The sequence below is a fragment of the Symphalangus syndactylus genome, chromosome 23, assembly GCF_028878055.3.
Source record: "Symphalangus syndactylus isolate Jambi chromosome 23, NHGRI_mSymSyn1-v2.1_pri, whole genome shotgun sequence".
In the NCBI taxonomy this organism is placed as follows: Eukaryota; Metazoa; Chordata; class Mammalia; order Primates; family Hylobatidae; genus Symphalangus; species Symphalangus syndactylus.
Genome location: NC_072445.2, coordinates 43,799,358 through 43,823,838, shown reverse-complemented (window position 1 = coordinate 43,823,838; position 24,481 = coordinate 43,799,358). Strand labels below are relative to the sequence as shown.

General features: G+C 42.7%; 4 non-coding genes and 2 pseudogenes across 4 annotated transcripts; 3 read left to right on the top strand and 3 right to left on the bottom strand.

Annotated features, from left to right (window-relative positions):
* LOC129473563 (uncharacterized) overlaps nucleotides 1–24,481 on the top strand; it is a 687,223-nt pseudogene that overhangs the window by 137,328 nt on the left and 525,414 nt on the right.
* On the top strand, nucleotides 2,871–2,944 carry TRNAI-AAU (transfer RNA isoleucine (anticodon AAU)). The gene has a single exon. It is a non-coding gene; the product is annotated as a tRNA-Ile (tRNA).
* On the bottom strand, nucleotides 4,070–4,143 carry TRNAI-AAU (transfer RNA isoleucine (anticodon AAU)). Its single transcript has one exon. It is a non-coding gene; the product is annotated as a tRNA-Ile (tRNA).
* On the bottom strand, nucleotides 10,160–10,232 carry TRNAV-CAC (transfer RNA valine (anticodon CAC)). The gene has a single exon. It is a non-coding gene; the product is annotated as a tRNA-Val (tRNA).
* On the bottom strand, nucleotides 12,517–16,173 carry LOC134735803 (histone-lysine N-methyltransferase SETMAR-like; annotated as a pseudogene).
* Nucleotides 20,422–20,494, top strand: TRNAV-UAC (transfer RNA valine (anticodon UAC)). Its single transcript has one exon. It is a non-coding gene; the product is annotated as a tRNA-Val (tRNA).

Here is a 24,481-nt window from a genome sequence, read left to right as displayed (position 1 = left end):
TATAGACATATATATGTCTATCATATATGTCATATAAAGTTCCACCATTGTAATTTCCCAGGATATCTTTTGATGTCTTTCCTATATCATATAGGAAAGACATCCTGGGAAATTACAATGGTGAAACTTTAAGAGTAGGCTGATTGAATTCTTGGTATAAAACTTCATCATAATTGTAGTTTGCCAAGTTTATTTCAGTTCACATGTTAAGTATTTCAAACAAATTCTTGGGCCATTTTGGGTGGAAACTTGATATTAATAACTAGTGTAGGGTTCTTTGCAGTTTCTTGAAAAAATTGTAGGCTAGGCACAGGGTTCATGTTTAGATTTTAAGCACCTTTATAACAATGAGAAGTTCTTTTTTGGAGATGGGTAACTGTCAACAGTGTGTTAACCTGACATCTCTGCTGATTTAGTTTCTGGGCAGAGTTCCTGTGTTGGCATTCTCCTTTTCTTTTGCATTAATCAAGTTGTTTGGTAGAGGTGGAATCTAAATGTTTTTGTCTCAACCACCTGGGAAAATAGTTGCAAGTTGACCACTGTCTGATTTACAGAATATAATTTCTCTAAATCCACTCACATATTTCTTTTTTTTTCTTTTTTTCTTTTTTTTTGAGACGGAGTCTTGCTCTGTCGCCCAGGCTGGAGTGGTGGAGTGGAGAGTGGAGTGGCCCTATTTCACTTCAACCTCCACCTCCCAGGTTCAAGCGATTGTCCTGCCTCAGCCTTCTGAGTAGCTGGGACTACAGCCGCACGCCACCACGGGCCGGCTAATTTTTGTATTTTTAGTAGAGACGGGGTTTCACCATGTTGGTCAGGCTGGTCTCGAACTCTGACCTCGTGATCCGCCCGCCTCGGCCTCTCAACGTGCTGGGATTACAGACATGAGCCACCGCGCCCGGCCCACATATTTCTTATATGGATTTATGTCTGTTCTCTCTTTTTAAATTTTTCACTGAAAAAAATGCAGATGTGCTTGGAATATGGATTTATATCTAAAAGGAACCTTTATATTACTTCCAATAAATAAGATGTATTAGCTACTTCATAGAGAAAATAACGAAAAAGACAAATACAGTGAAAAATTATTATTTTTTTAAGGGTAACTGATTTACAAAATCAGATACATGAAATGATTCTCAGTGAAACTAAAGAAGTTCTCAGAGAATATAATAAAAATTCTAAATTCAATTTCTCCAAATGCACTTTAAAATTAGAACGTTAACTATTTGAAATGGTGAACAAAAGCCTTCTTATCTCGATAAAATTGTAGGGTTACCAGGATTTTATAATTTTAGTATAAATATCATAAGATATAATTGAATTAGTGGCTAAATATTTATGCCATAATAAAAGCAACTAGGATACTCAATCTCCTGAGAATTTCAAACAAAACAGCTTTTAAAGATGTACACAAGCAACTCTTTCTAACACCACCACTGATAGAGCTAGAATGTAACTTTTACAAGAAAGATAATTTAAAGGTCATCAGCGAACAACTTGTCAAAAATCATCTAGTCCACAAGCGAGTTCACACCACTGGTCTCTGTACCCTCTGTTCTGGGGAAGGACAGGGATGGTCTAAGACAGGGACTGAGCGGACTCGCTGTGAGGAACTCAGGTTCTGGGCGGGTCCCATTCATCCACTCGCAATCCCCTAGGCTGTGCCAGATGGCAATCACCCTTGGGCCTCCTAGGTACAGACGCTGGGAGGACTGCCCAGATTCGCTTACCAGAAGACGCCCATAGAGCCCAGAGGTGAAGGTGTTCCAATTTCCTCAGGTGAAGGATATCTACTGGTGGCTACAGGGCACAAATAAAGAAAAAGTGCGTGGATCTCACATACCAGTTCACGTCCAGCAGAGATCCGAATGCCCATTTTAGTTACATTTGACCCTCCGGACCCCTAGTCCCAGAACCTGCCCTCCCCCAAGCTCTCTCTCTACCTCTGTGCTCACTCCAATCAGTCAAACAGAGCATTCCAGGGCAAACCCAAAAGAAGATCGGGCAATTTAGCCACCCTGGGGCCTGTAGCCTGAACTCTTCAGACATGTTGTCCCAGTCGGACCCTGGAGACGCAGCTCAATATCTGCTTGCCCCAAGAACCCTGAGGCTCCAAGATCTCCGGACAGCCCTGGAAGACAGGCCGCTGCACTTATATAATAACAGAGACCTCTCTGGTGCCAAAAGCCTGCAACCCATAGCAGAAAATAGCTCCTCCAAATAGCTCTTCATCCTCTAAGAAACTAGGAGATGATTCCAGTCAAGTTGGAATAACAGGGATCAGATTTACATTCCTGCAGTAAAGAACCAAAACCTAACAAAAAAGATGAAATGACACTTTTCAAGACATACAGTATTTGGTAAGGAAGAATAGTAACCCCTGAATCACAGGGGAAAAAATGAATGATTGGAGAGAGGGGGAGGTGAACACTAGGATTAGCCCCTAACTACGGCCTTGAGTTTCCAGGCCCCAGTGCAGAAAGGCAGAACCCAAGCAGAACCTGGTGGACTCCCAGAGTTGATGAGGAGTTGATAGACTGGGAGACTGGGGAAGCTAGAGTTAATACGACAGCATACCAGAAAGAAGAAAGCTGTAATAAGAGATAACTCCAGAAAGAACTTCTGCAGTATTCAGCTTAATACTCATGAGTATGTGCAGGTATGGAAACTATACAGGACAGAAAAGACTACCCAGAATGATCAGAGGTAATATGATATTGAATTGTCTAAAGTAACTAAGAAGTTGTTTCTCCGTGTGAGACAAACAGGAATTATATTGCAGAATTTAATGCTTTCACCAAAAAAAAAGGAGGAGGGTCTAGATTAATGGGGGAGAGGGGTGTGTGGGGGAAGAGACCCAAAACTTTGGCCGGTTAGTTCAGTTGGTTAGTGCGTGGCGCTAATAACGCCAAGGTCATGGGTTCGATCCCCGTACAGGCCACATATTTTCCTCAGTACTTTTTCTTGGTAGTTCTAGAGAAACTCGTCGGTTTTCAGCCGCCGAAGAGCTAAGGATAATTAACAATGCAACTCGTCGGTTTTTAGCCAGCGAAGAGCTGAGGTGATTAACAATGCTCTCAGATGGTCCAAATTCCCGCCATCATTTCTTAATCTATCTGAAACCTAACTCCATTCCCGAATCACCCAAATTTCTACATCTCCTCAGGTAAAGTTCTTATTCTTTTCCTGCAGTTGTAAGGGCTGGGGACAGAAAGCTGTTCAGGGCAGAGGGCCCAAGATCGGGAGTCCTGCCTAAGGAAAAAAAAATGAAAAATTAGAAGATTATTGGCTTCTTAAAAATTATTTAAATATAGCTTACTTGATTTCAAATTGTCCTTCCAAATTACTACTGAAACCAACCTTGTTTCTCAAATTGACAAGAGATACAAGATAAAGAGAAGAAATATTGAATTGCCTTTTCGAGTTGGAAGCAGTATGCAAGGTGCATGTTTATTAATCACAAGAGGCCAGATTCGACTCCTGTCTAGTTCATCCTTTCCTAAAAACAAAACAAGAAACCAAACCAAAACAAAACACACCAAGTCTGTGTTCCATGTTCAAAGTGATAGCTTCCTCTCAGGGCAATCTTTTCTGTCAGTTAAATCTGAAAAAGTCTTCAGAGACATATAATAACAATCTCCTAAGAATTTGTTCTCTTTATCTTGTATCTCTTGACAATTTGAGAAAGAAGGTTGGTTTCAGGAGTACATTGGGAGGACGATTTAAAATCAAGTAAGCTTCATTTAAATAATTTTTTAAAAGCCAGTAATCTTCTAATTTTTTTTTCTTTCATTAGGCAGGGCTCCCAATCTTGGATCCTCTGCCCTGAACAGCTTCCCGTCCCCAGCCCTAAACACCTAGTGGAAAATAGTAACTTTACCTAAGAATATGTAGAAACTTGGGGGATTCGGGAAAGGAGTTAGATTTCAGATAGATCAAGAAATCACGGTGGCGAATTTGGACCATCTGAGAGCATTGTTAATTACCCTCAGCCCTTCGCACTGGCTGAAAAGCGACGAGTTTCTGCAGAACTGCCATGAAGTGAAAAAGCACCATGGAACATACGTGGCCAGTACGGGGATCCAACCCGCGACCTTGGCGTTATTAGCACCACGCTCTAACCAACTGAGCTAACCGGCCGCCGTTGTAACACGCCTTTTTTTTTTCGCTTTAATCTCTACCCTCATCCCTTTTTTGGGAAAGCATTAAATTCAGCAATATAATTCCTGTTTGTCTCACAAGAAGAAACAATTTCTTAGTTGCTTTAGACTCTTAATAAAAAGAATGAGAAACTTTCCCTTAAAACAAAAAAAAAACAAGGAAATAACATTTTTAATTTATTTATTTTTATTATTATTATTTTTTAAGCTGTGTTCCTAGAGTTGAAAGAGGACGCTTAAAAATTTCAAACTGCGGCGAATAGTCCAAGAATCCATGGAAACATTTGTTGCTTTCTAAATGTCTGGTAATCAGTACGTGCAGACAATGAATCAGACTCGGTGAAATATTAGCGAGTCCTTGTTTTGTAAGAGCCGTTCACTAACACAACCTAGAAATTGGCACTTGAAGGATATTCCCGACGAGTCTGTTTTCGATGGTCCCACGGTCGAGATCGTCCCAGGTTTCTTATGCCCGGAGCCTTCATTTGGAAGTTTCCCTACCTGTTGCCTCAGATTTCCAGAGTGATCTCAAATCAAAGCCCACTTTGAAGACCTTGGTATTGGAGAATTCTAGAAATGTGGCTCTACTCACCATTCAGAAACGGTTAACCCGATCTTTCTACCCAGCCATTGTATCCCAAAAATATTACCATTGTTTTTAATATCTTCTTTACCGCTCCAGAGATTTTGAACGCATAGCCAAAGTCAAACAAATGTTTTCTTTTTTGTCTTCACAAATAGTGGCATTTTATCTTCTTTTTAAATCCTTTGCTTTTTTTTTAACTCAGAATATATTTTTGCAATTCTTTCATATCAGAACAGAGAAGTGTTCATTCTCTTTTAAATATGCATAGTATTCAGTTATATGAGTATATACCATAGTTTAATGGGCATAGCTTAGACTTCCATCCTCCTATTGCTAATTGTTCGTATCTATGAGCATACACCGTATCTGATGTATGCCATGATACTTTGCACATGTGGAAAGGCTGCATCAAACAACATGTACATTGGCAATTTTGATGGCCATTGTCACACTGTGTTTTAGATGGTTGATCCAATACTCTTTTTGCTTGCTTGTTTTAACTATACTGAGCACAAATACGATCCTGGACACACTTCTTTTTTTTTTTTTTTTTTTTTTTTTTTTGGTGAGACGGAGATTTACTCTTGTTGCTCAGGCTGGAGTGCAATGGCGCGATCTCGGCTCACTGTCTCCCAGGTTCAAGCGATTCTCCTGCCTCAGGCTCCCGAGTAGCTGGGATTACAGGCATGTGTCAACATGCCCGGCTAATTTTGTATTTTTAGTAGAGACGGGGTTTCACCGTGTTGCCCAGGCTGATCTCGAACTCCTGACCTCAGGTTATCCGCCCCCTCGGCTTCCCAAAGTGCTGGGATTACAGGCGTGAGCCACTGCGCCCGGCCAATCCTGGACACATTTCTACACCTTCTTCTTCCTGAATTCCCTGCTACAAATTAGAAGCGAAACTAGGCAATCAGTATGTAGATTGTCTAGTTGGGGCATACTAGATTCTGGAACATTGTTTTGGGGGTACAAGTAATGATGTAAAGGGAATGTGATAGAATCAGGTGGGAGAAGGAAGGGGCTGAGTGGAGAGCAGGCAGAAGGAGCCAACAGTGGCCTTATTTTGTGCACCTAAGAGAGAACAACACGGGCAGAAACACCTGAGGGACAGGAACTAAGACATGTCTGTCTGTCTGGAGATTAAGACTGAGCTGCAGAGTGGTACAGGGAGAATAGTAGGAGATGAAGTCTGAGGAGGAGAGAACATATATTAATACATGATGCAAAATCCTCTAGTAGATTACTATAAATGAATCAGAATACTTGGTGGTAAGTGGATGGGGCACTAAAAATAAATTGGCCGGGCGCGGTGGCTCACGCCTGTAATCCCAGCACTTTGGGAGGCCAAGGTGGGCGGATCACCTGAGGTCAGGAGTTAGAGGCCAGCCTGGCTAACGTGGTGAAATGCCATCTCTACTAAAAATGCAAAAATTAGCTGGGCTTAGTGGCGAGCACCTGTAGTCCCAGCTACTCGGGAGGCTGAGGCAGGAGAACGGCGTGAACCTGGGAGGTGGAGCTTGCAGTGAGCCAAGACAGAGCCACTGCACTCCAGACTGGGCAACAGAGCAGGACTCCGTCTAAAATAAATAAATAAAAATAAAAACAAATTATCCGGTATTAATTGATCTACATTATGTCTAAACTAAGAACTATGATCACTATAGGCCAAATTAAGGATTTTTGAATTGGTCCTAACAACAATGGGAACCTATGCAAAGATTTTAGGCAGAAAAGTCACATGGACGGATTCACATTTTTAAAATACGTTTATTATTTATTTTTGAGACGGAGTCTGGCTCTGTCGCCCAGGCTGGAGTACAGTGGCGCTATCTCAGCTCACTGCAACCTCCACCTCCCGGGTTCAAGCGATTCTCCTGCCTCAGGCTCCCCAGTAGCTGGGATTAGAGGCATGCGCCACCACACCCAGCTATTTTTTTTTTTTTTTTTTTTTTGTATTTTTAGTAGAGACGGAGTTTCGCCATGTTGGCCAGACTGGTCTGGAACTCCTAACCTCAAATGATCCACCCGCCTCAGCCTCCCAAAATGCCGGGATTACAGGTGTGAGCCACCGCGCCTAGCCAGATTCACGTTTTAAAAAGATCTCTTTAACTTTGTGTAACAACCACACAGGTCCAGTTCTAGACACTTGACAGGCATCAGGGAACTATAGCAACACATCACTAGTACAGTGCCGATGAAATATCTGCCCTCATGGAGGATGGAAACAGATATAAATAACAAACATAATAAAAATGTGAATTATAAAATATGTAAGAAGGTGTTAAATGTGATTGGTAAATAGAGGCAGGTAGGAGGAACTGGAGTGATGGGAGTAGGTTGGAATGCTAAATAGAGTTGTTAGTGTAGCCTTAATAAGATTGTGACTGGAAGAAAAGGAGCAATCAAGCCACCTGACATGTGAGGTGTCACAAGCAGAGTACAACCACTATAAAAGTCTAAAGATGGGTACTTGCATGGAATGTTTGAGGAACAGTAAAAGGGTTCATATGGCCAGAGTACAAGAGAGGGAGAGAGTAATACAGACGAGATCAGAGAGAAATGGAGGATCGGAGTATATAGGATCTTGTAGGAGATCTTAGGAATTCGGCTTTAATTCAAGTAAAACGGGAAGCTATTGTATAATTCTGATTTTAGGAGAGACAAATCTGATATATGCTTTAAAATACAGTTTTTAGTAGGTCTTTTGTAAATAGACTCTAGGGGACTGTATTCAGTTTTATATTAAGATTGCATTAGCCGGGCGCGGTGGCTCACGCCTGTAATCCCAGCGCTTTGGGAGGCCGAGGTGGGCGGATCACGAGGTCAGGAGATTGAGAGCATCCTGGCTAATATGGTGAAACCCCGTCTCTACTAAAAATACAAAAAATTAGGTGGGCGTAGTGGTGGGCGCCTGTAGTCCCAGCTACTCCGGAGGCTGAGGCAGGAGAATGGCGTGAACCCGGGAGGCAGAGCTTGCAGTGAGCCCAGATCGCACCACTGCACTCCAGCCTGGGCGACAGAGCGAGACTTCGTCTCAAAAAAAAAAAAAAAAAAAAAAAAAAAAAAAAAAAAAAAAAAAAAATTGCATTAGGTTATTCTATTCTATGAGAAACAGACTCCAGGATATAGTTTTCATGAAGGAAGTCTATTATGTCTCCAGGAATGATATACAAAAGGGGACTCAACCATTCCCATGGATGTGGGCGGCAAGCCACCCAGGCGCCGAGGCAAGAGACCGAGGACATGAGCTGTTCCAGTATAATAAAATATAAAACAAGGATAGTTATACCAGATATAGATCTTAGATATGATTATATATGAATATCACTAATCATTAGTTTGTGGCAATTACTCTTTATTCCAATATTATAATAATCCTCGCTCTATAATCATAGCCTAGGAAAAACCAGGCCATACAGAGATAGGAGCTGAGGGGACATAGTGAGGTGTGACCAGAAGACAAGAGTGCGAGCCTTCTGTTATACCCAGACAGGGCCACCAGAAGGGCTCGTTGGTCTAGCGGTGACGCCAGCGTCTGGGAAGAAGCCCGTAGCCAGGCAGACCGTGGTCTAGCGGTAGCGAAAAGCGTCAAGGAACAACACCCGCTACTTAGCAGACCGGGAAAGGGAGTCTCCTTTTCCCCGGGGGAGTTTAGAGAAGACTCTGCTCCTCCACCTCTTGTGGAGGGCCTGACATCAGTCAGGTTCGCCCGCAGTTATCCGGAGGCCTAACCGTCTCCCTGTGATGCTGTGCTTCAGTGGTCACGCTCCTAGTCCGCCTTCATGTTCCATCCTGTACACCTGGCTCTGCTTCTAGATAGCAGTAGTAAATTAGTGAAAGTACTAAAAGTCTCTAATATGCAGAAATAATGGCGCAAGCTGTCTTTCTCTTTGTCTCCTCTCTCTCTCTGCCTCAGCTGCCAGGCAGGGAAGGGCCCCCTGTCCAGTGGACACGTGACCCACGTGACCTTACCTATCATTGGGGATGACTCACTCTTTACCCTGCCCCTTTTGCTTTGTATACAATAAATAACAGCAGAGCCAGACATTCGGGGCCACTACCGGTCTCCGCGTCTTGGTGGTAGTGGTCCCCCAGGCCCAGCTGTCTTTTCTTTTATCTCTTTGTCTTGTGTTTTATTTCTACACTCTCTCGTCGCCATACACTGGGAGAGACCCACCGACCCTGTGGGGCTGGACCCTACACATGGGAAGCTCTGGAGCTACAATGATCCTTTTTAGAATTGTCCTGAATTGGGGAAAAGGAGCTGGGTCATTGTACCCACTTATAAACGTGGCTTTAGATGTAGGCTGATTCCAGAGAAAAAATATAACCTTAAACACGGTAGCTTTTTTAGCTTAGAACAATTCCTGGAAAGAGCTCAGCTCTGAGTTAGCAGCAAAACAGCACTTCAGGATGTTGAGTGTCTGAGTACCTTGTCCCACAAAACATTGGGCAATGTAGAAAACCATTGGGTTCTAGGTAGAACACCATCATATCCATTACACTCTACCACTTGCCCTACTCAGAGCCGCTTCCTTCATATAATGAATTCATCCCAACTGGGAATAACTTTTCTAGGATTCCGGTTGATCTCTTCGTGACTAAATCTTAAAAGAGGCAAGTGGCTGTTTGGCTCCTTCTATACCTAAAAAAAAAAAAAAAAGAAAGAAAATTCCGCAAACAGTTCCATCTATCTAGAGCCGGCAGGCTCCATTTACCCACAGGGGCTGGCCTTGGCCTGAGTGCAGTAATCTTCGAGCTGGACACTGAGTCCCGGTAGGGAGGAAAGCTCAGCAAGAACATCTGCCTGTCCAGGTTCCTTTCGAGGACCTCAGTACATGTACACACAGGAAAACACCCTAATTCCTCTCCAAATCTTCCTGGAGCGTCCTAAGTGGAACCTTGTGATGATCCTATGGAGCGAGGCTTACGAGCAGCGAGTGAGCGACTGGAGCCCAGCATGCATCTGGAGGGGCGGGTCTGGCCCAGTGCTCCCGGAAACCGCGGCTTTCGGAAAAGTCTCGGCCTCACATTGACCCTGCAGGAAAAATGTTCCTGAGCGGAGAAAGATCGTTCAAGTTGCCTGCGAACTAAGTCCTTGAGGTCTTTGTGGGGACCAGAAGATGAGAGCATCAATTATAATAATAATAATTTGTTCGGCAAAAAATTGCTTGGGTCTGTTCATGTCCACCCGAGTAGCCATGGACACTTGACTTTGAAGAGGACTTTTTCCTTGTCGAAAACCGGAAGGGCTCTGGTGGGAGAAAGGCGGCAGTGATACTTCAGCTTATATGCACACCACAGGTGACAAGGAGAACCTTCCCTCCTAAACGGCTAAAGATGGTGCAGGGGTGCAATTCTAAAAACGTGCACTGAGAAATTCAGCTAAGGATTCCTCAAAAGTGCAGGTTGTTTCTGCCCGGTTTCGAACCGGGGACCTTTCGCGTGTGAGGCGAACGTGATAGCCACTACACTACAGAAACCCTGGCTTTGGGTAGTTTTTCTTCTAGGGGGAGAAGAAAATTTTTCTGGGTATCCCAGATTTGGTAACATCGAATTGATCTTTTCTTTCAGGAAATTATCAAGGTTGATAAGCTTTTCTATTTATTAAAATCAGTAATATCGGAGTTCACGAGTCATACAAAGAAAATACTACGACTTGGGGAAAATTTTCTTTTCAAACACAGCACAGAAATTTTACATAGCCTCCCAGTAGTGTACATTTTTTTAAAAAGTGCTCCCTCTGTTAGGCCTTCTCCAACAGTAGAAGGCTCTGTGATCTCCATCTCTTGGGAGGCAGAAAATTACCACAAGAAAAGAGCCGGGAGCCAGCGGATTGAACCCTGGAAACGGCCCGCTCTTTGCGCTGGGCAGTGCTCGAAGGGAAGAAACTGAGGGCCCGGGAGTTGAGTGTGTCCAGTTGTCTGCCAGGCAGGATAAGGACTGGGAAAAATGAAAAAAAATTCCTAGACACACACAACCTACCAAGCCTGAATCATGAAGATATACAAAATCTGAACAGACCAACAGTAGATAAGGAAATTGAATCAGCAATAAAAACATCTCCCATCAAAGAAAAGCCCAGGACCTGTAGCGTCTCTAGTGAATTCTACCAACTATTTAAAGAACTAATACCATTTATTATGGAAAACAGTATTGTGGTTCCTCAAAAAATTAAAAATAGAGATACCATATGATCCAGCAAACTCTCTAGTGGGTATATAGCTAAAGGAAGTGAAATCAGTATGTCCAAGAGATTATCTGCATACCACCAAGATATGGATTTTTGTTTTTTTATGGTGGCACAGAGTCTCTCTCTGTCGCCCAGGGTGCGATTTTGACTCACTGCAACCTCTGTCTCCCGGGCTCAAACGATTCTCGTGCCTCAGCCTCCCGAGTAGCTGGGATTACAAGCCCATGCCAATATACCCCGCTGATTTTGTGTGTGTGTGTGTGTGTGTGTGTGTGTGTGTGTGTGTGTGTGTGTTTAGTAGGGACGGGTTTTCACCATGTTGCCCAGGCTGGTCTTGAACTCCTGGGCTTGCCTCGGCCTCCCAAAGTGCTGGGATTACAGGCGTGAGCAACCGCGCCTAGCCAAGATATGGAATTCTTGTGTTCACCAATGGATGAATGGATGAAGAAACGGGTTTAGCCTCCCTGTGCCTTGGAAGTATCATTTCCAATTTATCATCTGTGTGTACATTTTTATTGGTGTACTTGTGAGCTCATCACTAATTTTTGCAGTCTGTTAATCTACCATAGTTTCAGTTTCATTGTATTTTCTTACATATTGTGTACTGATGATGTGTGAATGGATTAGTAATGAGTACTCTATTATTTTTAATTAAATGTCATAAAATACATGAAAATACATTTTTCTGTAGAATCACATGTTTTCCTCCTACTGTGAATAAAGACATAACTCACTAAGGGGAAGAATCTTGGCCAAAATGTGTGATAAATCATGGAGCAGTTAAAAGTGTGCAAAAACAAAGAGTAAAGGTGAAAGGAGGCACAAATTTAATAAAGTTACTCCATAAATCATAATTGACATTAAATGTTGGAATGTAGGAACTAATTTATTAACCATATAAATTTAAAACAGACATGTTATCTTTTGACAAATTGTTTACCCATTTTAGTTTTCAAAGTGGGCAAAATTAACACCTCAAAATGTAAAAGTGTTTTAAGAGAAGGATCAGAGAGAGAGAGAGAGTGTGTGTGTGTGTGTGTGTATGTGTGTGTGTGCATGTGTATAAAATGGTAATATGTAGACTTAACATCACCTTTTGCCTAAATGACTAAATGGCCTAGACCCAATCTGGCAGAGTCCTTTTTCCAGGAGAACTGGGAAAACTTTTCATATTTAAGTTTGGAACAACAGAGAGAACGGGAAGACTTTGGCATTTAGAGAATGTGAATATTTGTATTTCTTGATAAAGTGAGAAATCTTTTTGGAAAAGCTATGGCTTTAATCAGTTTCAGATCTGAGACCCCTTTCTTGTAGGCAGATGTGCTAATCAGTACACCCAAAAACTTTCTCTTCTGTGCAGCAATCCATAGCAGAATGAAAGGAGGATTCTTTGGATATACTCAAACCTAATAACTTTTAATATGTTTTTCTTTTTAGTATATTTTTATCCACAGTGTGTTTCTTCCTTTGTACTTTCAATTCGTTAAAATTAATATTTAGATTGGTGCAAAAGCAGTTGCAATTTCGGACCATGAATTTTTAAATCATTATAACCAGGCTCAAACACATCTTTATTAATCAAAATAGGAACCATTACAATCAACACATTTTTGCCAACAAGAAATAAGTTTGTTTATTCCTGGAGGGTAAAAATCTATGCTTCGGGATTGGACAGAAAATGCTTGCATCCGGCTCGTTGTGGAAGCGCTTTACCTGCAAAAAGTTGTGGAGATGCTTGAAGAAGTGGTAGTCGGTTGGTGAGAGGTCAGATGAATATGATGGATTAGGAAAATCTTCGTAGCCCAATTCGCTCAACTTCAGAAGCCTTACTTGTGCGACGTGCAGTCGAGTGTTGTGAAGAATTGGGCCCTTCCTGTTAACCAATGCTGGCTGCAGGCATTGCAGTTTTCTGTGTATCTCATTGATTTGCTGAGCATACTTCTCAGATGTAATGGTTTCACGAGTATTCAGACAGCTACAGTGAATCAGACAAGCAGCAGACCACCAAACAGCGAATATGACCATTTTTTGGTACAAGTTTGGCTTTGGGAGGTGCTTTGGAGCTTCTTCTCTGTCCAGCCACTGAACTAGTCGTCGCCGGTTGTCGTATAAAATCCACTTTTCATCGCACGTCACAATCCGATAGAGAAATGGTTCGTTGTTGCGTAGAATAAAGGAAGAAGACACTTCAGAACGACAGTTTTTTTTTTCGCTCAGGTCATGAGGTACCCATTTACCAAGCTTTTTCGTCTTTCCAATTTGCTTCAAATGCCGCACGGTAAAATGGTCGACGTTGAGTTATTTGGCAACTTCTCTTGTAGTTTTAAGAGAATCAGTTTCGCTGATTGCTCTCAATTATTCTTGTCAACTTCCCATGGCCCGCCACTACACTCTTCACCTTCAAGGCTCTTATCACCTTTGCAAAACTTCTGGAACCACCACTGCACTGTACGTTCATTAGCAGTTCCCGGGCCAAAGTGCGTTGTTGATATTGCGAGTTGTCTCCGCTGCTTTATGACCCATTTGAAACTCGAATGAGAAAATTTCTTGAGGCCGGGCGCGGTGGCTCACGCCTATAATCCCAGCAATTTGGAAGGCCAAGGCGGGCGGATCACCCGAGGTTGGGAGTTCGTAGACTAGCCTGACCAACAAGAAGAAACTCCGTCTCTACTAAAAACACAAAATTAGCCGGGCGTGGTGGCGCATGCCTATAATTTCAGCTACTCGGGAGGCTGGGGCAGGAGAATCGCTTGAACCCGGGAGGCGGAGGTTGCGGTGAGCCGAGATCGCGCCATTGCACTCCAGCCTGGGCAACAAGAGCGAAATTCCGTCTCAAAAAAAAAAAAAAAAAAAAAAAAAAAAAGTTGAAGAGGGAAAAAATCGTTGTTTTTTGTTTTTTTTTTTTTTCTATCTTGTTAAGAGGGAAGTGAACTTCGCGTTGTGGCCGGTTAACTTAATTGGTTAGAGCGTGGTAATAATAATGCCAAGGTTGCGGCTTGGATCCCCGAACGGGCTACAGTGGGTGTTAGCTTTTCATCATTTATATCGATCATCTGTGAACGCTGTGAACGCAACAAATGTGTCTGAATACAAACTGTAGATCGTCACCGCTGAACCCAAGCAGTCATCAAGATAATTCCACCTGCTAGAGGGGGTATTAAGTAACACTTAATACCTTAATTTGAAGAAAGGATATTGTTTAGTTGTCATATCTTTTTTTTTCTTTTTTCTTTTTTTTTTGAGATGGAGTCTCTCTTGTTGCCCAGGCTGGAGTGCAATCGCACAACTCGGCTCACGGCAACTTCCGCCTCCTGAGTTCAAGTGATTCTCCTGCCTCAGCCTCCCGAGTTATTTTCCATATTCTTGATTCTTGAAGATTAGCTTGGCTTGTTATGTAATTCTTGGTTCACACTTTATTTTTATTTTTTAATGCCGATCTAATTTTTTATATTACTGTTCAGAAGTCTGATACTAGGCTTCTATTTATAGAAACTTTCCATGGATAATCATTTCAATGATTACATCTACTCTTTTGACTCTTTTCTTTCTTTCAGGTAATCCAATTAAAGTATTAGGTTTTCTGAGGCCTTACCTTAACCATATGCAGAAAAGCCTTCTTTGCTCCTTTGTCTCCATATTTGGTCCCCTAAATTTCTTATTTGCATAGCAGCCATTGAGACTTTAGCTTGAAATGGAAAATATAATTTTTCTTCTCCAAACTTTCCCAACTCTCCACAGCACATCACACTAAAGTGTTAAGTGGAAGATCCTCTTTCTTCCTGGTCTAACCCTTATTTTCTCATTTTGTCTTATTTCCTCCTACTCCCTGCCTCAAATTTAGAATTCCTCGGAGTTTCCCCAAACACTGACTTATTTCTCCATGCTGCCTCTAATGCCAGATTTCCCTATCCCCTCCGTCTCTCATCAGCCTATTTCTTACTTTTCATCTATTAAGTCTTGGATTGAGGGAAGAGAGAGACCCTCTCATATTGTTTTATACTCAGTACCTGTTTTAAGAAAAAAACGAAGAAGTGAAATCAAAGACAGGCAGCCCGGCACCAGGCCCAAAACCAGACCTGGGCCTGCCTGGCCTAAACCTAGTAGTTAAAAATCAACTCATGACTTAGAAACCGATGTTATTCATAGATTCCAGACATTGTATAGAAGAACACTGTGAAACTCCCTGCCCTGTTCTCTTTCTCTCTGACCACCAGTGCATGCAGCCCCTGTCACGTACCCCTTGCTTGCTCAAATCAATCACGACCCTTTCATGTGAAATCTTCAGTGTTGTGAGCCCTTAAAAGGGACAGAAATTGTGCACTCGAGGAGCTCGGATTTTAAGGCAGTAGCTTGCCGATGCTCCCAGCTGAATAAAGCCCTTCCTTCTACAACTCAGTGTCTGAGAGGTTTTGTCTGCGACTCGTACTGCTACAGGATCAGTTATCACTTCTTCTGAAAGCTTTTCCTCATTATTTGAAGTGACAGTTGCCCCTTTTCTATGTTTCTGTGATAGTGCATGAGTATTTATCTCTGTGGTTTCATTTGTCAATTTAAAATATAACCACCCTGTTTTGGGTAATTTTATTACAAAAATCAGTGCTTGAGCCCTTTGTTACCTCGGGCACGTCCATTTTTTCAGGACATCTGTTACCTCTAGAGGCTAGCTTAGGATGGGGCACATTGTAGGCTACTCATTAATTTCTTTGAAATGAATGTCTAATCAAATTTTTGAAAATAATAAACTCACGCCATTTATGCTGCAGATTTAATGTCAGAAAAATATCATAAGACTCAAGATCTTGCTAACTGGGAAATATTGTCTTTCTTCTCTGTTTCCTGAAATATTGTGATCAATCCAAGTTTTAGCTGCCAAGAGCAGGAGTTTTCCACTTTGCTATTTGTCAGAGATTCATAAGTGACACTGTCCTGTCATGTCAACAGATTTGGAGGAAGAGCACCATCTCACTGTTGAGCACCTTCCAGATACCCGGGAAATGCTGGAAAAGGAAAAAAGACAGTGACAAATGTCAGCTGAAATAGGAAAAGAAGTAAAGAATAGACAAATGTTGTACATCATCTGTCCATTAAACAGATTGACATAATCACTGAGCATGTGCTTTCCAGAGCAGTAAGAGTGACACAAACAATAGAATGACCGATGACTCCTAGACACACTCACCACACATGAATTCCCAGTCACGTGAATTCCCAGATACCGCCTCTTTTGTCATCACCTTCTGACAGTCTACTGGGCACGGCCTACCCCTCCCCCATCACATCCCCTGCTCAGCAGTGTCCTCCAGACAAGCATTGACTTAGCAGAAGCTTGAGTGGTCTCCAGATCTCAGTATGTTGGATCCTCCTGGCTTCTCAACGTCCAGAAGAGAGTTGGAAATCAAAGCCGTAGGAAAACATCGAAGAGTTCCTTGAAATCAAATCTCTGTGTTTACTCTGCCTAGCTTTGGGGGAGAAATTTAGACTCTAGCTATGGGCTGTATTTGGTTATGAATCATGGAGTTTCTATAGCATTAATTTTAACAAATAGAAAGTATGAAGGAAAGCGCCGGGTGCAGCGGCTCACGCCTGTAATCCCAGCACTTTGGGAGGCCGAGGCCGGCGGATCACGAGGTCAGGAGTTCGAGAGCAGCCTTGCCAACACGGTGAAACCTTGTCTCTACTAAAAATACAAAAATTAGCCAGGCATGGTGGCACACGCCTGTAATCCCGGTACTCAGGAGGCTGAGGCAGGAGAATTGCTTGAACCTGGGAGGCGGATGTTGCGCAGAGCCGAGATCGTGCCACTGCATTACAGCCAGGGAGAGAGTGAAACTATATCTCGGGGGGTGGGGGCAGGGGGAAGAAAAGGGAAAAAAAAAAAAAGAAAGTATGAAGGAAAGAAACACACTGTGGGTAAAAACATAAAGAAAAATACGGCTGGGGGCAGTGGCTCATGCCTGTAATCCCAACACTTTGTGAGGCCAAGCGGGTGGATCACCTGAGGTCAGGTATTCAAGACCAGCCTTACCAACATGATGAAACCCTGTCTCTACTAAAAATACAAAATTGACCAGGCATGTCAGCACCTGTCTATAATCCCAGCTACTTGGGAGACTGAGGCAGGAGACTTGCTTGAATCAGGATGGGGAGGTTGCAGTGAGCTGAGATCGCAGCACTGCACTCCAGCCTGGGCAACAAGAGCGAAACTCCCTCTCAAAAAAAAAGAAAAACATTAAAAGTTATTAGGTTTGAGTATATCCAAAGAATCACCATCTCGTTCTGTTGTGAAAAGCCTGATTGTAGCAGGGAGTTTCTGTAATGTAGTAATTAGCATGTCCGCCTAACATGTGAAAGGATTCTGGTTTTTAAATCCAGTGGAAACAACAGCTTTTCCAAAAAATTTGTGTCACGGATACCTTCTTCCAGTCTGAGGCTGGCGTTTTCTCTCTCAATAGCCTTTTGATGTAAATGATGTTTAGTTTGGATGAAGTCCATAGCTTCAATCTTTTTAAAAATGCTTACTTGTTTTGTCAAATCTACAAAACATTTGGCTATCACAAAGGCAAAAAGGATTTTTCTAAATTTTCTTTAATAGGCTTTGTTTTCATTTTCACTTTGAGGTGTGTGGGTGAATAATTTGAACAGGCGCTTCACAAAGACTGCCAAATGGCTACTGAACAATTTGCAATCAGAAAAAAAAAAAAAGAAAAAAGAAAGAAAGAAAGAAAGAAAGGAAAGAAAGAAAGAAAGAAATTTAAAAAAAGAGGGAAGAGGGTCTAAATAAGCAAACAAATGAAAAACGAGAGGCGACGCTACCAGGTGTCATCCATCTCTGGCAAACATTTATTGTTGTTGTTTTTTCCTTTACAGAATTATTTTCAGAAACCTTCCACAGGGGATTTGTGCGTGGAGGGTGTGGGGTGGAAAGTAGTAGGGAATGGAGAAGATTTCTAAGAAAAGTTTCCTGTCTGGAACTGCGGCAGATCTCTTTGGATAGGGATGACTACTTAACCTCACTCTGCTTTCCTTAGACGCGGTTGCCGCCGCGACCCTGTTTTTACCACCAGCAATTCCTCCAGGGACCTGGTCAGCAGCCCAACTTGATCTGCGTCTCTCTGCTAAGGTGTTTCCGCAACAGGGTCAACTCCGAGCCTCACCTTTGTAGGAATCCGGGGCGCCGCGCAGGGGTCTGGAGTCCGACCTACATTTCCAGGCGGAGGCTTCCCTGGGTCCGGCGGCCACTCTCTGCCAGAGGTTGTCAGTTATCCAACAGTCACTGGAGCCGCCACTCCAGCGAGTTTAATTTAGCCACAGAGTAGTCCTGCCTGGGTTGAGGTGGGCTTAGGATGAGTTTACTTGAGTGTGTGATTTAGAAATAGATCTATGGGACAGACAGACACGAAATCGGGCATTGGGGCCCTCGCAAGCAGGGTATCTAGACTGGCAGCTGCCGGTGCAGGATATTGCCAAGGACTCGGCATCCAGCTCAACTCAAGGTGTAGACGAAGACGTCCCGGTTGCAAGGAGGGAGCCCTACTCCCCCCGGAATCAGAACTGTGCATAGCGGGCTCTGGATTTGCCGGGATGTTTGAGGAATTTGAAATGAGAAAGGAGAGGAGGAAATGGTTTAATGGTATATTGAGTTACTGGAGTGTATTTTAGTCACAGATTTTGGTTTTAAAAAATGAGAAATATGGAGTGCAGGATTTCTGCCTGATTGAGTACAAGGCTAGAAAATAAGTGTTACAAGCTCCCTAGTCCACCTACACTCCAATGTCTTAAATCCTAGTGCATCTGTAGAGCCCAGCACCGGATGGGGGAGGGGAGTGGGGGCGGAGAGAGAATAGAACTGGAATTCTAGGTAGGGGAGTCAAATTTGCTGGGCTCTCAACTGAGACCATCGCATTTGTTCTTAGTTGGCTAAGGGTATACACATGATCTGAATTTCTCTGAGTATTCCCAAATTGTTCGGGGGAAAATTTAGCTGGTTTTAACTTAGAGATTAGGTCACACTAGGTCTCACATCCTGTGCACTTTGAGAGGACAAAAGGATAAAGGGCAGAAACTGGCATTTTAAAAGAACCGATTATCACATATTTTATAGCTATTTAATAATGTAATCCTTAATATTATGACCTGAAATCCTCTCCATGGCTGACTCTCATGTGTCCAGCTTTATTTCACACCCCACTGCCCCTTTCTCTCCAACCACACTGTCCTACTTGCAAATCGGTCCCTCTTATTTACCATGGGTTTGGGTACATATGATTTATTTTACTTTTAACACTCTTTTAAACCTAGTTAACATCTCCCCAACCTTTAAACTTGAGCACAATCATTATTTTCTCAGAGAAATCTTCCCCTAAACTTTCTAAATTAATCTTCATATATATTAAATGACAGCACTGTCTGTCTCTCTTTTCTTGGAAATGCTGCATTAATTTGGATGATAACTTGATTACTGTCTGCTTCTCACAAGAATATAATTTCCAAGAAAACAGGTGCAGTGCCTGGTTTTGTTTACTAATAAGACCCTACTGTCCATTGCAATGCCCATATATGCAATGGGCACACAATAAATACTAGTTGACTAATATGTGAATCCATACCATTCTACAAAGTAAATGTTAATCTTATTTTGAGACAAGGAACTGAGGTTAATAGTTAATTGTCCAAATTGCAGAATTAGTAAAAGAGTTATTTCCTATTTTTCTCGGATTTGAGACTCAATTGCAGAAACTGTGTTATCAGTAGCGAAAGAGGAATTGAATTCTTCCCTTTAAAAATAATAGGCAATAACAATGGCCTTCATGGTCAGCGTCTTTAAGGAAAAATGCAGACTGGTGTGTTTGAACAGGATTTTCACAATCATCACAGTGAGACACTAACTACGCAAATTGGATGCTGTGTAGAGAGGTATTTGATAGACAATAGAACCTTTCCACTTTCCTGAGAGTCCTCTGCCCTTCCCAAATTCTGTAAACATGCTTACCCTCATGATATATCCAGAACAATATGAAGATCTCCAGACAGGAAACGCGGACATCTGGTCATCAAGATAGGAGATACATTCACTTCGAGCCTCAACTTAAGTTCGCGATATTCCGGCCACCACAACACTTCCTTTTACACTACGTAGAATCTTGTCTACTACATTACATCTCTTTACATTTTTTTCCATAAACATCGACAACAACGAAATCACACTCTTCTGAATTCCTGCCTCTGCCCCGTGAAAAGAAAAAAAAAGAAAAAAGAAAAAAATATATCAACGTCCACAGTAACGAGCCTCGCATCTGAGGGGAAATTTTCTTAAATTCTCCAGTCACGTCTGAAAAAAAAAGTTTTAATGGAGGACTTTGTAGTAAAGTATGGTAACCTTGATAATTTACCGAAAGGAAAGGTCAATCAACTCGATGTTACCAAAGCGGAACAGAAAAATTTAATTCTCCCTTAACGAAGGAAACCAACGCAGCACGCAGGTTTCCGTAGTGTAGTGGTTATCACATTCGCCTTACACGCGAAAGGTCCTCGGGTCGAAACCGAGCGGAAACAACTTGCAATTTTTCGGGGTGTTTCTGTTTTTCTAGATTCCCTTAGCTGACCTTGTCGGTGGACGGCTTTACAATGGCACCATTGCACGATCTCTCGAACACTCTCAGCTTTCAAAAGCAGAATACTGCTCTATTAGGTATTTCTCTCTGCATGTTGTGAGCAGTGTTCTGAATAGGAGAAGGTGCCTGCCTTTAAAGGGGGCGAGATTGGAGTGGAGGGGTCTCTGCTCTCTTCCTAATGCGAACTGTCGCCTGCTGGCTTTATTCAAAGAGAGGCTCTTGGGGATGTCCATAAGTAAAAGAAAGTCTCTGCTTCTAGACCAAGAGTCCCTGACCACTTGAGTGAACATTACCAGTCTCCAGCAATTCATTTATTTTCAGACAATATTTTCAAACATCACATGACTTTTAGAGAAGAAAAGAAGAGAGAATGGGGAGGGAATATGTGTAAGACAAGATTCTGCAGGGAGAGCTCAATTAGGGCAGACATTACTGCGTTGCCTGTTTCTCCACGATCCTTTCCCTTGATGGTCCTATCTCCCGATCGCCACAAAGACCTCAGGGATTAGGGTCGCAGGCGCCTTGCTTAATGGCCTTTTGTCTTGGAGCATTTCCAATGCGGGTCAATGCGTAGTAGCACTTTTGCGGGAAGCTAGCGTTGCATGGAACATTGGGCCAGACCCGCCTCTCCAGGTCCAGGCTGGGCTCTGGTTGCTCACTCACTGCTGAGAACCTGGCTCCCTCCGAAGCATGGCAAAGTTCCACTTAAGGACGCTCCAGGTGGATATGGGGTAAAGCTAGGGTGTTTCCCGGCACGTACATACACTGGGGTCCTCGAAAGGAACCTAGACGGGGAGATGTGAGGGCACAAAGTGTGAAGATGTTTGTGTCACGTGTTAAGTTAACCAGAGTGCGTCCACCACAGAAGAACTAAACAACTAACTAACTGGAATGATTCTACCAGTTTTTGTCAGCTAGCCTTAATAATTAGCCACTACAGTGCTGGCAGATTGATTACATGAATTGAATAGCCTAATGTCAGCGATGGAAGCTAAGCATGGGCCCAGTAACAATGGGCTTATCTGTTACAGGAACTTAAAAAGATCTTTTCAAAATGCAAATCTGTTCATGAGACTCCTCTGCCTAAGATTCTTCCATGGATTCCCATTGTTGGTAGGGCCAATTCAAAAATCTTTAACTTGGCCTATACATAGTAATCATAGTTCTTAGTTTAGACTCAATATAGGTCAATTAATGCCTGTTAATTTTAGTGCTCCATCCTCTTTACCATCAAGTAAAGTATCCTGATTTATTTATAATAATCTACTAGAGAGTCCTGCATCATGCACGTGTTCTCTCCTCCTCAGGCCTCATCTCCTACTACTTGCACATCACTCTGCAGCTCAGTCTCAATCACCAGACACACTGACGCTCTCTTAGCTCTTCTCCCCTCAGGTGTTTTTGCCATTTTGTTCTTTCTGAGGTGCAGAAAAGAAGGCCTCTGCTGGCCCTTCTCCTTGCTCTCCATTCAGCCGCTTCCTTTTCCCACCTGATTCTATCACATTCCCAAAGTCTCGCCTAACTGAGAGAAGGTGATATTCCAGAAACAAACATTCCCCAGTATGAATTTCTCTACATTTTCACTGATTGTAATTCAGGAAGAAGGAGGTGTAGAAATGTGCCCGGGATCCTATTTGTGCTCAATACAGTTAAAACAAACAAGCAAGGAAAAAGAATATTGGGATCAACCCTCTAAATTACAGGGGGACAATGGCCCTCAAAATTGCCAATGCACAATTCTTTGATGCAGCTTTTCCACATGAATGCAAGGTATCATGGCAGATATCAGAGATGGTGTATGTTTGTAGACATAAAGAGTTTGCAATAGCAGGATGGAAAACTAAACTAACTGCTCATTAAACTATGATATATACTAACATAATTGAATACTATACTTGTTTTTGTTTTTTTTTGTTTTGTTTTGTTTTGAGATGAAGTCTCACTCTGTCACCCAGGCTGGAGTGCAGTGGCACAATCTCCACTCACTGCAACCTCCACCTCCCAAGTTCAAGAGATTCTCCTGTCTCAGCCTCCTGAGTACCTGGGATTACAGGCGTATGCCACCATGCCTGGATAATTTTTGTATTTTTAGTAGAGATGGGGTTTCACCATGTTGCCCAGGCTGGTCTCCAACTCCTGACCCAGATGATCCGCCCACCTCGGCCTCCTAAAGTGTGGTGATTACAGGCGTGAGCCACTGCTCCTGGCCAACTACTACACATATATTTTTTAAATTATTATACTTTAAATTCTGCGGTACATATGCAGAACGTGCAGGTTTGTTACATAGGTATACACGTGTATAGTATATGTAATACTATACATATTTTTAAAAGACTGAAGAAAACTTGTCTATTCTGATATGGAAAGGTTGCAAAAATACATTGTAAGTAAAAATTTAAAAAGGCAAGAGATTTAAAAAGTGTATAAAATGCCACTATTCATGAAGAGAAAAAAGAAAACACTTGTGTTACTCTGTCTATGTATTCAAAATCTCTGGAACGATAAACAAGATATTAAAAACAATGGTAATGCTTTTGGGAAACAAAGGCTGAGTAGACAACGATTGGGTTTAACGGCCCCTGGAATGGTGACTAGAACCACATTTCTGGCCGGGCGCGGTGGCTCACGCTTGTAATCCCAGCACTGTGAAAGGCCGAGGCGGGCGGATCACGAGGTCAGGAGATCGAGACCACGGTGAAACCCCATCTCTACTAAAAATACAAAAAAAAATTAGCCGGGCGTGGTGGCGGGCGCCTGTAGTCCCAGCTACTGGGAGAGGCTGAGGCAGTAGAATGGCGTGAACCCCGGGGGACGGAGCCCGCAGTGAGCCAAGATCGCGCCACTGCACTCCAGCCTGGGTGAAAGAGCGAGACTCCTTCTCAAAAAAAAAAAAAAAAAAAGAACCACATTTCTAGCATTTTTCAATACCAAGGTCTTCGAAGCGACCTTTGATTTGAGGTCACTTTAGGAATCTGAGGGAACACATAGGAAGACTCCCAAATTGAGGATCTGGACATAAGAAACCTGGGACGATCTCGACTGTGGGACCATCGAGAATCAGACTCTTTGGGAATATCCTTCAGGTACCAATTTGTATGTTGTATTAGTGAGCGGCTTTTACGAAGCAAAGACTTACTAATATTTCACCAAATCTGATTCATTGTCTGCACGTATTGACTAGACATTCAGAAGGCAGCAAATATTCCATAAATTGCTGGGCCATTAGCCACAGTTTGAAATGTTTAAGCGTCCTCTTTCAAGTCTACGAATACAGCTCTTTTGTTTTGTTTTTGCGTTAAGAGGAAATTTCTCGTTATTTCTATTAAGACTCTAAAGCAACTAAGAAATTGTTCCTCCCTGTAAGACAAACAGGAATTACGTTGAATAATTTAATACTTTCGCGGAGAAGGGACAGGGATGCGGGTGAGATGAACAACAAAAGGACGGTATTGTGGTCGGCCGGTTAGCTCAGTTGGTTAGAGGGTTGTGACAAAGAGCGTGGTGCCAATAACGCCAAGATCGCGGGTTCGACCTCCGTACGGGCCACTGGCTTCCTTCTTCCCCCTGAGAAATTTGGTTTTCATGCTCTAAGATGATTCCAATTCATCGTCCCCAGGCCACTGGCTTCTTTCCCCCCCTCCCCCGAGAAATTTGGTTTTCATGCTCTAAGATGATTCAAATTCACCATCCCCAGGTAATAATAATAATCTTCTTCTCCTCCTTCTTCTTCTTCTTCTCCTCCTTCTTCCTCTTCTTCTTCTTCTTCTTCCTTTTTTTTTAAATGTTCTTTCTGTTTCCTCCAGGAATAAGGGTTGGGGACAGAAAGCTGTTCAGAGCAGAGACCTCCAAGGCTGGGAGCCTGCTTAATGAAAGCGAGGCGGGGGGGGGGGCGGGGAAGAGTTCAAGGAGTGGAAAGATAACTGGC